The sequence below is a fragment of the Castor canadensis genome, chromosome 5, assembly GCF_047511655.1.
Source record: "Castor canadensis chromosome 5, mCasCan1.hap1v2, whole genome shotgun sequence".
Taxonomy (NCBI): domain Eukaryota; kingdom Metazoa; phylum Chordata; class Mammalia; order Rodentia; family Castoridae; genus Castor; species Castor canadensis.
In genome coordinates, this window is record NC_133390.1 from 67,855,869 (window position 1) to 67,873,175 (window position 17,307).

General features: G+C 42.4%; 1 protein-coding gene across 3 annotated transcripts in view; it reads left to right on the forward strand.

Moving 5' to 3' along the window:
* The first annotated feature begins 1,502 nt into the window (after positions 1-1,502).
* Positions 1,503-17,307, forward strand: part of Nr1i2 (nuclear receptor subfamily 1 group I member 2) — a 39,490-nt gene continuing 23,685 nt past the window's right edge. For all 3 annotated transcript variants that reach the window (XM_074073233.1, XM_074073234.1, XM_074073235.1), the window contains exon 1: positions 1,503-1,777. The gene's annotated coding sequence lies outside the window, so the exon portion shown is untranslated. The remainder of the gene's footprint in view (positions 1,778-17,307) is intronic.

Below are 17,307 nucleotides of genomic sequence, written 5' to 3' on the forward strand. Positions count from 1 at the left end.
ACACATGGGCCTTTAGAGAACATACCAGACACAAAAACTATAGCAGAGATTATAACTGAGAAGGAGACTAAGTCACAGACAGCACATTCTGCAGTGTAATTCATAGATGAGGTGAAAACAGCATTCTGATTTTCTGAAATGAGCGAGATTGGGACTCCAAACACAACCAGGATAATTTATGGAGCCTCAGTAATTGTAGGGTCTAGGACAGCTGGAGCTCAATTTTGGTGGTGCCTCCTCAACCCCAATTGCTGGAATCTGCCATTTCTAGGAAGGAAAAAATTATGTCACTGCTTCTACTTATGATGACATGGAACCACTTTCAAAGAGAAGGCTCCTACTCCTGGTCTTTTGGGTATATTTTCTGGATGTTTTCTCTTTTCCAAATGGAGCCATGCCTGCTATGAGCACTGCAGTTACTGACTAGTAAGGCCTGGCAGTTCTGCACACTTCTCCTTATGGTTCATGACAGCGTACAACAGATCCAGAGGAAGAGAGATCCAGAAGGATTTCTGTTCTTCAGAGACCTTAGAATGGTTCCTCTGCATCAGTAGAAGATTCATAGCATCTTTTATTCCCTATTTCAGCTGTAAACAAGTCACCATTTTTAAAAGAGAGGCAAGGCCAGGCCCTTTCAAGCCAGGAGAGACGGAAGAGACGGTGAAAGCTAGGTGTATTCCCCATGGTTGAGGACGTCTGGCAAGCCACCTGACCTGAGCTAGGATCCTGCCATTTTCTCTCTGGCTGTAGAAATGTCTGTCAGCACAGAAAGGCCTATTTTCAATGTTGGAAATAAAAGTCTTGGGTGAGATCTTAACCCTCCTCAGCCTTTTCACCCGCTTTGAGTGTCGTCTTCCATTCTGTAGCTCTCAGAGGGACCTTCAGGCCCAGGACATAGCCCCATGCTACTGTCCTGCTGCCTCACAGCACACTAGACAGGCTGCCTCCACTGAGAGCTAAGTCCAGAATCTTACTTACTCTAGGCCCCAGGTACCTCCCCTGCAGTGTGAAGTGGGATATGCCAATAGTTCCCAGTTCTGGCAGGGCCTGGAGGAGGAAAAAGCCCTCAGAACTTTCCCATTGACCCAGTCTCCCTTCTCAGTCAGTCTTTAGTCCTGAGGTTGGAGTCAGGTCACACCTTTATCTCACAACAATCCTGTGTCCTTCCTGGGCTTCCCTCCCTCTCACATAAGCATGCTGGCAACTGGGGCTGTCATATTTCAGAACTTTGATCCCTTTCATGTGAAATAACAGTCCAGGAAAGGGGCTTAGACCAAGGAAGAAGTATTAGGAGCACCAGATTCAAAGAAACTTTACCCCCAGTGGCTAAAGCACAGAGACCCTCAAAGACATAAAGTTTGCCCAGACACATGCGCGGCCCCTCCCCTTTAGTGTCTGTGTTTTGCAGTGAATAACTTTGAGGGGGAAAAAAGGAGGGCGGTGTAACGAGAGTATATACGGTAACCCGTGCGTTTGCTAGTTCAGGAGCTGGACTTGGGACTTAGGAGTGCCAGACAGAGCCACCTAGAGCCTACATTGGACTTGGGCTGAAATGTAGGTGAGAGAGGCTCAGCTCATGCCCGGGGGTGCCATAGCCCGAGCACGGGAGCCCAGTGTCCACTCCTACAAAATGTGACAGGCTAAGGCCAGGCCGGTCTGCAGCCAGGCAGCCACGCAGCCAGGGCAGGTGTGTTGGCTTTGGGCTGATCCTTCGCTCCTGATTGTTCACAGAGGACCCCAAGGGAGAGGTCAGCGGAAGGCCATTACAGCCAAGCAGGTATGGTTTTTCTTTCTTTACTGTCTTCTACTGGGGACCAGTGTCCCTCCAGCTCTGTGCGGAAGGTGCCTGGGAACACACATGTCTCATGTTTGAGATCAGCAACACAGTAGACTGGGAAGTGGCCTTGCTACTCTCCTCATTTCTAGGTTGAAAAAAAGCCTGAAGACAGTCGCTATCAAGCCCCATCGCCCTGTTCCCTGGTTTGCACTTGCCTCTGACAGGAACAGTCACAGTGGAAGCCTCCTTCTCCAGGAGTTAGCATGACTCATATGTACAGCCAGCCCCCTCTCTGTGACAGGGCTGGGGTCCCTCACCCAGAAAATACCCCTGTTCCAGACTGTGGGAGCCAGGAACAACCTACTCCAGCTCCTCTGGGCTCACTGGGTTAGTGTTGGCAGCCTCTGAGTTCAAGCATGACTGTCACAAACCCTCATCGCCTCACTGGGGTCCCTTGGAGCCCCCCTCTGCACACTCATGCACAGCCCTGTGACTGAATTAGCTTTGTTTTCTTCCTCTGTTTGTGATGGGAGGCACCTTGTCCCCCAGGACCAAGCACAGCCCAGCCCTGCCTGGCTGGGTGATGGCCAGAGGCACTGACCTAAGGCCCCTCCATATCTGGGATTGGCCAGGAGATACCTCCAAGGCCACTGACCCTTCACTCCATGAGTCAGGTATGGCAGTGTCCCTTCTGTGTGGATAGTTGTGTGGCATTACTGTTGTGAAGGACAGTGGTCACCACCAGATGAAAGGTGACCCGTGTCTCCACTGAGATGAGGGTTTAGTCTTCAATGGCACAGCCAGAGTCTAAAGTACTCTAAGCAGGGTCAGTTGGCTAATAGGAAAGATTATTTTTCTGCACACAAAAGTACTTACTTAAAAATATTTCAGTTATAAATTTAGTCAAAACCTAGGATTAGTAAACATTAACTCACAGGCCAAATCTGGCACACCAGCTTTTTTCTTTTGGTCAGACTGGTTTTGAACTCAGTGCTTTGTGGTTGCAAACAGACACTCTGCCATTTGAGCCACATCTCCAGTCCATTTTGCTCTGGTTATTTTGAAGAAGTGGTTCACAAACTGTTTGCCTGCACTGACCTCGAATCAAGATCCTCTCGATCTCAGCCTCCCAAGTAGCTAGGATTACAGACTAGCTCACCAGCTGTTTTTTTTTTCTTTTATTATTCATATGTGCATAGAAGGCTTGGGTCATTTCTCCCCCCTGCCCCCACCCCGTCCCTTACCACCCACTCCTGCCCCCTCCCTCTCCCCCCACCCCCTCAATACCCAGCAGAAACTATTTTGCCCTTATTTCTAATATTGTTGTAGAGAGAGTATAAGCAATAATAGGAAGGAACAAGGGTTTTTGCTGGTTGAGATAAGGATAGCTATACAGGGCATTGACTCACATTGATTTCCTGTGCGTGGGTGTTACCTTCTAGGTTAATTCTTTTTGGTCTAACCTTTTCTCTAGTTCCTGTTCCCCTTTTCCTATTGGCCTCAGTTGCTTTTAAGGTATCTGCTTTAGTTTCTCTGTGTTAAGGGCAACAAATGCTAGCTAGTTTTTTAGGTGTCTTACCTATCCTCACCCCTCCCTTGTGTGCTCTCGCTTTTATCATGTACTCAAAGTCCAATCCCCTTGTTGTGTTTGCCCTTGATCTAATGTCCACATATGAGGGAGAACATACAATTTTTGGTCTTTTGGGCTAGGCTAACCTCACTCAGAATGACGTTCTCCAATTCCATCCATTTACCAGCGAATGATAACATTTCGTTCTTCTTCATGGCTGCATAAAATTCCATTGTGTATAGATACCACATTTTCTTTTTTTTTTTTTCATTTTTCTTTTATTATTCATATGTGCATACAAGGCTTGGTTCATTTCTCCCCCCTGCCCCCACCCCCTCCCTTACCACCCACTCCACCCCCTCCCGCTCCCACCCCTCAATACCCAGCAGAAACTATTTTGCCCTTATCTCTAATTTTGTTGTAGAGAGAGTATAAGCAATAATAGGAAGGAACAAGGGTTTTTGCTGGTTGAGATAAGGATAGCTATACAGGGCATTGACTCACATTGATTTCCTGTGCGTGGGTGTTACCTTCTAGGTTAATTCTTTTTGATCTAACCTTTTCTCTAGTTCCTGGTCCCCTTTTCCTATTGGCCTCAGTTGCTTTAAGGTATCTGCTTTAGTTTCTCTGCATTAAGGGCAACAAATGCTAGCTAGTTTTTTAGGTGTCTTACCTATCCTCACCCCTCCCTTGTGTGCTCTCGCTTTTATCATGTGCTCATAGTCCAATCCACTTGTGTTTGCCCTTGATCTAATGTCCACATATGAGGGAGAACATACGATTTTTGGTCTTTTGAGCCAGGCTAACCTCACTCAGAATGATGTTCTCCAATTCCATCCATTTACCAGCGAATGATAACATTTCGTTCTTCTTCATGGCTGCATAAAATTCCATTGTGTATAGATACCACATTTTCTTAATCCATTCGTCAGTGCTGGGGCATCTTGGCTGTTTCCATGACTTGGCTATTGTGAATAGTGCCGCAATAAACATGGATGTGCAGGTGCCTCTGGAGTAACACTCTTTTGGGTATATCCCCAAGAGTGGTATTGCTGGATCAAATGGTAGATCGATGTCCAGCTTTTTAAGTAGCCTCCAAATTTTTTTCCAGAGTGGTTGTACTAGTCTACATTCCCACCAACAGTGTAAGAGGGTTCCTTTTTCCCCGCATCCTCGCCAACACCTGTTGTTGGTGGTGTTGCTGATGATGGCTATTCTAACAGGGGTGAGGTGGAAACTTAGTGTGGTTTTAATTTGCATTTCCTTTATTGCTAGAGATGGTGAGCATTTTTTCATGTGTTTTTTGGCCATTTGAATTTCTTCTTTTGAGAAAGTTCTGTTTAGTTCACATGTCCATTTCTTTATTGGTTCATTAGTTTTGGGAGAATTTAGTTTTTTAAGTTCCCTGTATATTCTGGTTATCAGTCCTTTGTCTGATGTATAATTGGCAAATATTTTCTCCCACTCTGTGGGTGTTCTTTTCAGTTTAGAGACCATTTCTTTTGATGAACAGAAGCTTTTTAGTTTTATGAGGTCCCATTTATCTATGCTATCTCTTAGTTGCTGTGCTGCTGGGGTTTCATTGAGAAAGTTCTTACCTATACCTACTAACTCCAGAGTATTTCCTACTCTTTCTTGTATCAACTTAAGAGTTTGGGGTCTGATATTAAGATCCTTGATCCATTTTGAGTTAATCTTGGTATAGGGTGATATACATGGATCTAGTTTCAGTTTTTTGCAGACTGCTAACCAGTCTTCCCAGCAGTTTTTGTTGAAGAGGCTGCTATTTCTCCATCGTATATTTTTAGCTCCTTTGTCAAAGATAAGTTGCTCATAGTTGTGTGGCTTCATATCTGGATCCTCTATTCTGTTCCACTGGTCTTCATGTCTGTTTTTAGATACCACATTTTCTTAATCCATTTGTCAGTGGTGGGGCATCTTGGCTGTTTCCATAACTTGGCTATTGTGAATAGTGCTGCAATAAACATGGGTGTGCAGGTGCCTCTGGAGTAACCTGTGTCACAGTCTTTTGGGTATATCCCCAAGACTGGTATTGCTCACCAGCTGTTTTTATAAATAAAGTTTTATTGGAACACAGCCATGCACATTCATTGTGTTTTGCACATGGCTGCTTTTGGTCTACAAGAGCAGAACTGAATAGCTGCAGAAGAGACAGTTTGGCCCACAAAGCCTAAAATGTTAACTCTCTTCACAGAAAATGTTGGCTAACTCATTCTAAAAGCAATCACCTGAACCTAAATTGTTGTGAAAAATATAATAGATAGCCACAAAACTATTTTTGAGAAAAGCAGTAGAGCTAAAACTAAATTCTCCTTTGGTCATCCTGCCGCTCCTAACCTCCCGTTCCTGCTACAGCAAGGAGAGTGGTGGTTTATTGCCAGACCACTTTCTTTGCATCCATATGTGCAGACACGACAGGAGATGCACCTGTCGTCGTGATGTCCTCATTCTGTTTCTTCACTCAACAACACGATTTGGAGATTTGTTCAAATCTGTGCTACCTCATTTATTTTAACTGCTCTGTAGTATTTCACAGTGTAGACTCCTGTTATTTAACCACTTCATTTTTGATACATTTTTGTTTCGGTCTTAGCAATGGCCCTCACTGTTCACATCTGCTTGGCCCCGCTATACAAGTGTTGCCTACACACAATACAGAGACGTACGTCAGCCCGCTGCCGGGTAGGTGTGCGAACCTTGATTGTGGATCTGTCCTGTAGCCCTCCATGGTGATGGTAATCTACACACCCCTCAGCACACTTGCTTTGTGTTCCATACTGTATTATTTTTTCCACTTGGATGAGTGAAGATAGTACCATTATTTAAATATTTTTATTTCCCTGATTATAAGTGAGATTAAGCATTCTTCTATAATTTTCAGCCATTGGAATTTCATATCCTTAGCTCATCTTATATTGGGGTTTTTTTTTCACTCATTTATGGGAGTGTTTGTTTATTTGCTTTTGGTTTCTTTGCGGTGCTAGGGATGGAACCCAGGGCCTCATACATTCTAGGTGAGTGTGCCGTCTCTGAGCCACCTGCCAGCCCTTCGGTGTCTGTTCTTGATGCTGACTCTTTGATACACCGGTAACAACTATTCTGCCATGTGTCTTTTAACTTTGTTTATGGCATATTTTTAGTCCACAAAAGGTTTAACTCTTGTTGTGATGCTCGTTGCTATTTTGATGTAGCTGAATTTGTCAATTTCCTCCTTTGTGTATTTTGTTCTCAGAGGTTTATTTCAGGAAACTTACACAGCTTCTAAGATTAGGAAGGGATTCTGGCACACTTACTTGTAACTTTTGTCATTGAAAAATGAGCCTTTTGTCTCTGTGGGACTTACTGCAGTGAGTTATTCCAATATCTATTAATAAAAAGTTCATCTCTTTTCCTGTGTATTTTCTACATAAATAAATTCCCACTTAAACATATAAATTCTTTAGTATTTATTCTCTCCTCCTGAGCTTTTATCTTTTCTAACTGTTGTTTTTCTCTGATATATAGTAAATTTGTTTTTTGATATTTTGTCTATTACCTTATTAAATTCTCTTAATAGTTGTAATAGATTCTTTGGGGATTTCTAGACAGACAATAATATTATTCATATACAGTGAGAGTTTTATTCCTTTCTTGCCTACATGACTTTTTTTCTTTTTTTTGCCTTGTTGCCTCCTCTTGGCCCTCAAGCACATTGTTGAAGAATAGCCACAACAGAGGGTAGTCTCAGGGTTGATGCATGCGGTTGTGTGAGGTGGGCACTGCACAATTCTAGGAAGTATTGTTCACTAAAGCTTAGCTGTCCTTGGCATTCTTGTCATGTTTCTAATTTTAATCTACTTTCATTTCATACCGTGAGCTCACATTTCTTGGAACCTTCTCTGTGGGATTCTTTGAAGCTGATGTTGAAACTAGTTGCCTACAGAGACCTTTTCCAGGAGCCTGAGGACCATCCTAACCTTGGCCATACGTGTTGCTTAACTTTGAATTCAAGACTACCTGACTGATTGCAGGCTTGTTAGCAAGTTAGTGAGTTTCTCAAAGGAAACTTTTCCTCCTACTTTACCCAGAGCCAAGCCTGAGCCAGCCATGAACTGCCCAGTCTGCTTCTGTGGGGTCCCCTGTGCTCCCAGTAACACCTGAGCTCCAGGCGGCTAGGCTCAGCCATCTTAGGATAGTCACCAACTCCCCTTTCTGACTTCTCTGCTTGGCATATCTTACAAATTTGGCTCTCAAGAATTCCCTTACTTTCTTCTCTGCCCAATCCTGCATTAAAAACAAAGTTTAAAAAATTAATCTAGTATTTATAGGTATGCTGTAGCAAAAGGATTTTCTCCAAATGTTTTCTCCATCATAGTATCAGCATAAAATCTCTAATTTTTTTTATCTTAATGAGAATAATTCTATTGCTTCTCCAACAAGTACAATGCATGGTAAAAGTTTTTGAAACATATCCTATTTCAGGTTAATGGAGTTCTCTTCTATTTGTTTTGGTTAACTAAGAATTTTTAAATCACAAATGGTTATTGAGTTTTATTTAAAAGCTTTTGAGCATCTAATAATTTCTTCTCCTTATTTTCAAAGGGGAGGAAAAGGATATGTTTTCCTCAAGGTCATGAGGTAGTAGTTGGGATGCTCCTGTAACAGAAGGAAAATTAACAAGACAAAGTCAAGCAAACGTATTAAAACGTAGTGCACATCACACAGAAGGAAAGCAGCTCTCTCAAGGCAGTGGCTTGGAATTCTTTCTTAAAGAACATTTTAACAAGCCAGACATGGTGGTTCATACCTTTAATCCCAACTTCAGATTGCCCAGGCAGAAGGATTGTGAGTTCAAGGCCAGCCTGGGTTATATAATGAGACTCTGTCTCAAAAATATATATTTTAGCAAAGAACAATAAAATCCTAGAGTAATGACAAGACAAAGCGGCAAGCAGTTTAAGATTTGAAAAGCAGGGACAGAAGAAGTTCCTAGATTCCTCAGGCCTGTTTGTGTCCCTGAGCTGAGAACATTTTCTCTAGTGACAGTCATGGAGGATATTCCTTCTGTCTCTACCCGGGAAGCAGGAAGGGAGGCAGAAAGAACTTTGTCTTTTATATACATAAATTCTTTATTAGGATATGTTCATCATATGGGGGCTGGAGGAGATGTGTCGTGACAATTTCAATTAGCCTTACATTGTACATTATTTACATTGCCCCCATCGTTTCTCCCCCTCAGCCCCCTCCCTACCCCACTTAAAGCAATTGCAAGAGGTTTTCTAGTTCTGTTTCATATAGGCATATGAAGTCCATCTGCCATATACCGTCACCTTAACCTCCTTCCTTTTTTTAAATTTTTTATTTATTTTTTATTGTTTTATTATTCATATGTGCATACAAGGCTTGGGTCATTTCTTCCCCCTGCCCCCTCAATACCCAGCAGAAACTATTTTATCCTTATTTCTAATTTTTTTGTAGAGAGAGTATAAGCAATAATAGGAAGGAACAGGGGTTTTTGCTGGTTGAGATAAGGATAGCTATACAGGGCATTGACTCACATTAATTTCCTGTGCGTGTGTGTGTTACCTTCTAAGTTAATTCTTTTTGATCTAACCTTTTCTCTAGTTCCTGGTCCCCTTTTCCTATTGGCCTCAGTTGCTTTTAAGGTATCTGCTTTAGTTTCTCTGTGTTAAGGGCAACAAATGCTAGCTAATTTTTTAGGTGTCTTACCTATCCTCACCCCTCCCTTGTGTGCTAAAGCTTTTATCATGTGCTCAAAGTCCAATCCCAATGTTGTGTTTGCCCTTGATCTAATGTCCACATATGAGGGAGAACATACGATTTTTGGTCTTTTGGGCCAGGCTAACCTCACTCAGAATGATGCTCTCCAATTCCATCCATTCACCTGCGAATGATAACATTTCGTTCTTCTTCGTGGCTGCATAAAATTCCATTGTGTATAGATACCACATTTTCTTAATCCATTCATCAGTGGTGGGGCATCTTGGCTGTTTCCATAACTTGGCTATTGTGAATAGTGCCGCAATAAACATGGGTGTGCAGGTGCCTCTGGAGTAACCTGTGTCACAGTCTTTTGGGTATATCCCCAAGAGTGGTATTGCTGGATCAAATGGTAGATCGATGTCTAGCTTTTTAAGTAGCCTCCAAATTTTTTTCCAGAGTGGTTGTACTAGTTTACATTCCCACCAACAGTGTAAGAGGGTTCCTTTTTCCCTGCATCCTCGCCAACACCTGTTGTTGGTGGTGTTGCTGATGATGGCTATTCTAACAGGGGTGAGGTGGAAACTTAGTGTGGTTTTAATTTGCATTTCCTTTATTGCTAGAGATGGTGAGCATTTTTTCATGTGTTTTTTGGCCATTTGAATTTCTTCTTTTGAGAAAGTTCTGTTTAGTTCACATGCCCATTTCTTTATTGGTTCATTAGTTTTAGGAGAATTTAGTTTTTTAAGTTTCCTATATATTCTGGTTATCAGTCCTTTGTCTGATGTGTAGCTGGCAAATATTTTCTCCCACTCTGTGGGTGTTCTCTTCAGTTTAGAGACCATTTCTTTTGTTGAGCAGAAGCTTTTTAGTTTTATGAGGTCCCATTTATCTATGCTATCTCTTAGTTGTTGTGCTGCTGGGGTTCCACTGAGAAAGTCCTTGCCTATACCTACTAACTCCAGAGTATTTCCTACTCTTTCCTGTATCAACTTTAGAGTTTGGGGTCTGATATTAAGATCCTTGATCCATTTTGAGTTAATATTGGTATAGGGTGATATACATGGATCTAGTTTCAGTTTTTTGCAGACTGCTAACCAGTTTTCCCAACAGTTTTTGTTGAAGAGGCTGCTATTTCTCCATCGTATATTTTTAGTGCCTTTGTCAAAGACAAGTTGGTTATAGTTGTGTGGCTTCATATCTGGATCCTCTATTCTGTTCCACTGGTCTTCATGTCTGTTTTTTTGACAATACCATGCTGTTTTTATCGTTATTGCTTTGTAATATAGTTTGAATTCAGGTATCGTGATAACTCCAGCATTGTTCTTTTGACTGAGTATTGCCTTGGCTATTCATGGCCTCTTGTGTTTCCATTTAAATTTCACGGTAGATTTTTCAATCTCTTTAATGAATGTCATTGGAATTTTGATGGGAATTGCATTAAACATGTAGATTACTTTTGGGAGTATAGACATTTTTACTATGTTGATTCTACCAATCCATGAGCATGGGAGATCTCTCCGCTTTCTATAGTCTTCCTCAATCTCTTTCTTCAGAAGTGTATAGTTTTCCTTGTAGAGGTCATTCACAACCTTTGTTAGGTTTACACCTAGGTATTTGATTTTTTTTGAGGCTATTGTAAATGGAATTGTTTTCATACATTCTTTTTCAGTTTGCTCATTGTTAGTGTATAGAAATGCTAATGATTTTTCTATGTTGATTTTATATCCTGCTACCTTGCTATAGCTATTGATGATGTCTAGAAGCTTCTGAGTAGAGTTTTTTGGGTCTTTAAGGTATAGGATCATGTCGTCTGCAAATAGGGGTATTTTGACCGTTTCTTTACCTATTTGTATTCCTTTTATTCCTTCTTCTTGCCTAATTGCTCTGGTTAGGAATTCCAGTACTATGTTGAATAGGAGTGGAGATAGTGGGCATCTTTGTCTGGTTCCTGATTTTAGAGGGAATGGTTTCAGTTTTTCTCCGTTAAGTATAATGCTGGCTGTAGGTTTGTCATATATGGCTTTTATAATCTTGAGGTACTTTCCTTCTATTCCTAGCTTTCTTAGAGCTTTTATCATGAAATGATGTTGGATCTTATCGAAGGCTTTTTCTGCATCTATTGAGATGATCAAGTGGTTTTTGTCTTTGTTTCTGTTAATGTGGTTTATTACATTTATCGATTTTCGTATGTTGAACCACCCCTGCATCCCTGGGATGAAGCCTACTTGGTCGTGGTGAATAATCTTTTTGATGTGTTGCTGAATTCGGTTTGCCATTATTTTGTTGAGTATTTTTGCGTCAATGTTCATTGAGGAGATTGGTCTATAGTTCTCCTTTTTGGAGGTGTCTTTGCCTGTTAACCTCCTTCCTTTACCTTCCCCCTTCCACTAGTGCCCCCCGTGCCTATTTTACTGTCCTGTTTTTCATTATTAATATTTAAGAACTTTGTCTTAGTAATTTTCTGTCTTGTTTTTAGGCAAAGGAGGAAGGGCAGAGTGACTCACTGAGTTTTAACTGTCCTCAGTATTTCAGGGAGAAATATTTTAGTTTCCTTTTATTTTCTCTTAATTAGACATCTCATCCAAAGGTGGATGGAAGCAGAGATGACCCAGTAGCCACCAGGACACTTGGCAAGCAGACCTGTGATTTCTCTGTGAAAAAGTCTTGCCATTTAAGGAATGGAACAACACTGATTCAGGATCATGACATTGTGAGCCACTAGCCTTGGTATCACACTCTGGGTGTTGTTGTGGGGCATGGGGAGCAAGTGGGGTCCCCTTGGCACATGGGGGCCTTCTAGATGATGTCTTTGGAGGAGACTGAGCCATGCTCATCTATCCTTACCCCCTGCCCTTCTATTCAACATTGAAAAAACAAAGCTGAGTTTCCAACTGCAGAGAGAGTGAGAGAGAGAGAGAGAGACTGAGAGAATCCAGATCTTTCTGTAATATATGAAATGATTCTCCCAGTCTCTGTGAGTTCCAATCAAGGAATCAAAGTGTACAACCATAGGTAATAAAGGCCTCCACGCACACTGTGAAAGACAGGCAGTCAGAGGTCATCACACCTAGTTATATATTGGAAAGGGGACAGGGTGTACTTTTGAGCTGATGCCAGCTCTTACCTCTGATCCAGGTGAAATAACAGCCTTCTGACCTCTTAGATGTGATGACAGAGTCCCAGGAAGCACAAAGGCCAACTTTCATTTATGGTCACATTAAGAAAGCAACAGCCCTCTCTTACTTCAATTCATAAACTAATGTTTGCTACCTGAGTGGCCTCTGGGGGCTGACCCATGTCAGACCCAGGAGGAAGAACATTTCGATCACAATACGTTTAAATATTTGATCTCATTTTACCCCCATGAATTTTGTGATAAAACTTTAACTTACAGAGCTTATCTATTTGCAGTATAAAAAGAATAAAGGGGAAAAGAAGGAAGTCCTACCATTACTACTGACTGTCTTCACAAACCGGGGACACACCTCAGAGCCCCCACTCTTCCTCGTTCCCCACTCCCCTCCACTGGGGATAAGCAGTGCTCTGTCTACGTCACAGCATCTCCACATGAAATCATGCTTTTGAAATCATTTTGTAAACAACAAAACCTCTGTAAATGTGAGTTAATAAACTTAGCAAGCTTCTTTCTTTATTGGACGAGGCCAACAGTTGCATAAGTTTCCTTTGCCAATTTCTGTATTCTTTTATTATTTTCCTTTTACTTGCTCTTTCCTCTTCTTTGCACTCTGGCCAGATTTGCAATTCACATATACATATGTATGTGCATTTGTGTATTAATATACGTACAGATTACCCACCCCCACACACATACACATATATATCTCATCCTGCTGTCTCCGGTCACTTCTGTCCCTAAAGGCCATGCATGGTTCTTTGACCGTTTCTCTCCCTTTTCTTGTACACTGATGCTTCAACTCCAAATTGCCCACTCCTTTCTCCCCATAGTCCCAGTGACCTGGTTCCACTGCTGTTAGATGTCTCGTTGCAAGATGAAATGTACCTGCATACCTTCCCCATGCCCTTTCCTTGGAAAGGGACTATCTCAGAACCAAACATAACTGTAAACAACCGTTTATGTGAGTCACTTCACATGTCTGTCTGACTATTTCCTCTCTCCAGAGCCACAAAGGTACTGACAGAACACATTTATTTAGGGATTTTTATTTAAATGGTATAAAATACACATAACATAAAACTTTACAATCTTAACCAGTTTTACATGTACAGTGCAATGCACATGTAAGATGTATATTTACATTGTTGTACGACCAATCTCCAGGCCTGTTTCATCTTATAAAACTGGAACTCTGTTCCAAGTAAACAACAACTCATTTCCCTTCCCCTGGCAACTACCATTCTCCTTTTTTCTTTCTGGTGGAGTGGCTCAAGTGGTAGAGTGCCTCCTTGCATGAAGTCTGAGTTCAAACCCCAACACTGCCAAAAAAAAAAAAAATTTTAAAATGGAATTACCATATGATCCAATGAGGAAATTTAGACACTATTTGTTTTTTGGCAGTTGGCTTATTTAATTAAGCACAATGTTCTTCAGGTTCATATGTTGTAGCATTTCACAGAACTTACTTCCCTTTCAAGACTAAATAATATTCCACTGCGTGTATATACCACATTTTGTTTATCTATTCACCTGGGGTTTTTTGTTGTTTGTTTCCTTTTGTTTATTTGTTTGTAATGCTGGGGCTCAACCCCAGGACCCTGTGCCTGCTACGCAGGTGCTGTACTACTGAGCTCAATGTCCTGTCAATGGACACTTGGGTTGCTTCCATCTTTTGGCAAGGATGAAGAACGTTGCTGTAAGGATGGGTGTATAAAAATCTCCTCAAGACCCTGAGTTCATCTTTTTATGTAAACACACCCAGAAGTGTTTGTTGGATCATATGGTAATTCCATTTTTCATTTTTTTTTTTTTTTGGCAGTGCTGGGGTTTGAACTCAAACTTCATGCCTAGGCAAGCAGGCGCTCTACCACTTGAGGCACTCCACTAGCCCTTTTCTGCTTTGGGTATTTTTCGAGTTAGAGCCTCATGAACTGTTTGCCTGGGTTGACTTCGGACAGTGATCCTCCTGATCTCTGCCTCCCAAGTAGCTAGGATTACAGGCGTGAGCCACCGGCGGTGGCATTTTTAATTTTTTGAGGAACTGCCGTACCATTTTCTATAGTGGCTACACCATCTTACATTTCCACCAACTGAGCACAAGGGTTCCAATTTTTCCCTGTCATTTCATTGCCAATGCCTGTTGACAATTTTGTTTTTTGTGGGGACGACCACCCTCACAAAGATGAGGTAAATGAGTGAATGCAGTGTGGCATGTCATTGTGACTTTGATTTGCCATTCCCCAGTGATTAACGATGTTGAATTCTTTTGGGGTGCTTTTTGGCAAGTGATGTTCCTTTAGTAAAAACTGTGTACCATGGTCCTTATGGTCAAAATCCATTTATTGTGTGCTATTTTCCAAACCCAACAACTTATTGGAAGATAGGATTAAATGTTTAGATAGTAGTCCATTCATTCCCTGAAAATAGCCCACAGTACACATTATTCTGCTTCTGGTTCTGTCTTCTAACTGAAGCAGGTTGTCCTCAGGGTTGGTGGCTGGCCGGAGTGGCCATGCATGACAGGTGTATTAGAGCCCTGAACACCACAGCGTCTGCTGTGCACAGTCAAGAAAGGGTTCAAGTTTCGCCTCAGGTGAAGAATCCTTTGGTAAGAAAGGCACCTATTTGTGGCTCAGTTCATTTTTGACTTGTCCAGCAATGTTTTAGAGCCTTTGAATATGGTGACCCCTAGCTCCAGGGGTTCCGAGGGGCCTAGGGATCCAGCTAGCTGGCCCTTTAAAATGACTCTGTCTCTTCACATGTTTGACATCCAGCTCAGGACAGGATCTGAAAGGGTCAGTGGATCCCTTGTTCCTGGGAGGGAGCAATTATGCCAGAAACCTACACATCCCCTCTTCAGGTACCTGGGCCTGGTCCAACCAGGAGCCCCTCTGAGGAAGGGGAAGGGGGAGGGGCTACTGAGCACCTCTTCCTTCAGGTCAGGCTAGGTAGTGTTTGTAAGTCTCCTGTACAGGGACAGAGACAGGAGACTGAGGACACTCTCATGTAACAGCATTTGCCCCTCATGTAATTGCCTCACTGACACCTGTCTTATGATCACCTTCTTCTATCAAAAGCTTTCCTTGATCCTTGTCCTAAATAGAAGTTGTCTGATGGGCCCTGTCTCCAAGCACACCTCACTCTTACTCCCACCTCGCTGCCCACATTCTCTTCTTGCCGAAGTCCACTTGTCCCCCACAAGAGTTGTCAAAAGGAAAATGAATGAACCCAATCCTTGCAACTCAGACAAGAGTGACAGTGTAGTAGAAGGAGAAATGGGGTCTCTTGTAGGTCACTGAGTCCCATCTTTGCCCAGCCAATGGAGGCTTCCTTCTGGAGGTTTTGGGGGAGAATCCTGGCCCTTTCTGACATTGCTCCCTTGCTTGGCTCATAGCCTCCTCTTCCATCTTTGAATTCAACTTGGCATCCAACCCCTTTCCACAACATATCCCTTTCTCTGACCAAACCCAGGGAAGTATCCATGATTTTAAGTTTCGTAGGCCCATCTGGATAAACTGGGATAGTCTTCTGTCTCCAGCTCTATACTCTTATCATTACAGCTGCAAAGACCTTTCTGCTGTATAAGGAAACATGTACATATATTCTGGGATTTAGGATGCAGACATATGTGAGGGACAGTATTCTGTTTACCAACAAGGATACAGTAAAAAATATAAAGGCATGCCACACAATTAATTAATTAATTAAAATTGTATGGTTTTTTTTCTGGATTTTGTGATGATCATTACTTGTCCTTTTAATATTTGTAACTTATCATAATTTCTTTTCTCATCTTTCTCACAAATAGATATTCTCTTTGGTACCTAATTTCATATAGCTTGTGTTGAGAACTTTCAAACTGTGTCAGCTTTAGACCCCATGTAAGCTAAGGGCACCTCTACTCACCCAATGACTGAACACCCAGTTAAGTTTCTTTTCCAAACACCTGTGATGGCTGGAGAGTTGGTTGTGGCTGGGGTTGGTCATTCCAGAGGCCATCAAGGGAGCCAAGAAAGGGCAGAAGTTGAGATGCTCTGTGTCTCAAAGGGTGACCCTCCTCTCTCTGTGACCCCAACAAGCCTTTGGGCAAAGTGCAATATAAACAGGCTGTAAGAAGCTCCCCAAATAACAGATTAGCTTCATGTGCCTGGGGAGAGAGGCAGAAAGAAGGTGATGAAGGAGCCCCGGAGCCATTGTGCAGTAAACTTAATAAAGTCCTGCTTTGGAAGTGCCATAATTCACTTTGTTTCCCTGCCAGCTGTTTCCCCTTGCTTATGACCACAGCACTGACAGACTTTCTTTGTGACTCCTCCCTGGCCTTTGTATCAACCAGATGCCCCTCTTCTTTTCACCTGCTACCTTAAGGAACTTGCCCATCACCTTGGTTTCTCTTCGGTCCCATTTTTCTGCCCTCTTTTCTCTTAATGCTGTCATCCTGCTTCTGTTGTCTGAGCCTCCAGGGGGTCAAGGTCTTGAGCTTTCATTCTGTTCCTTGACTGTTTCTAGTCTACAATTCCCTGTTCTTGCATCCTTGGTTTTCTCTCTTGTTACCTCCCAAACTCTACCCCACCATCCCATGGCCAGTGATCATTCCTTGTCTAGTATTTCGTTGTGTTCCAGGGGGAATTTGTTCTTCACTGCGCATCTCTGCTAAACTTCCCAACCTAACAGGCAGCATCCTGTATCTTCTACTGAGCATCTTATTCTTTGCACTAAAGACAATCACTCCCCACACCCATCCTGGATTTCCAGCCTGGGGGCATCTGTGGACAGGCTCACCTTTGTTCTCTTACAGTCTAAATATTTGACTTCAAAGGTTACTGGTGAATCGCTCACTTTCAAAGCACAAAGTCTCTTCCTGTCACCTTCCCTTCCACACTTCCTGTTCACATGTCCTTCTGCAAGAGCAAGTTTTTCTGGGGTGTGTTTCTGGTTTGAAGTCCTCATCTGTCCCACATTTGAGTCATCTCAGATCATTTAGCCATTCACACCCAGCCTGCTGTATCTCATGGCTCAAACCTCTCATTCCTCATTCCTCAATCAGGAAACCCCAAGACCTTGTGCTACTCCTCTCTCTTCCGTCTTTTGCCAGCCCCAGTC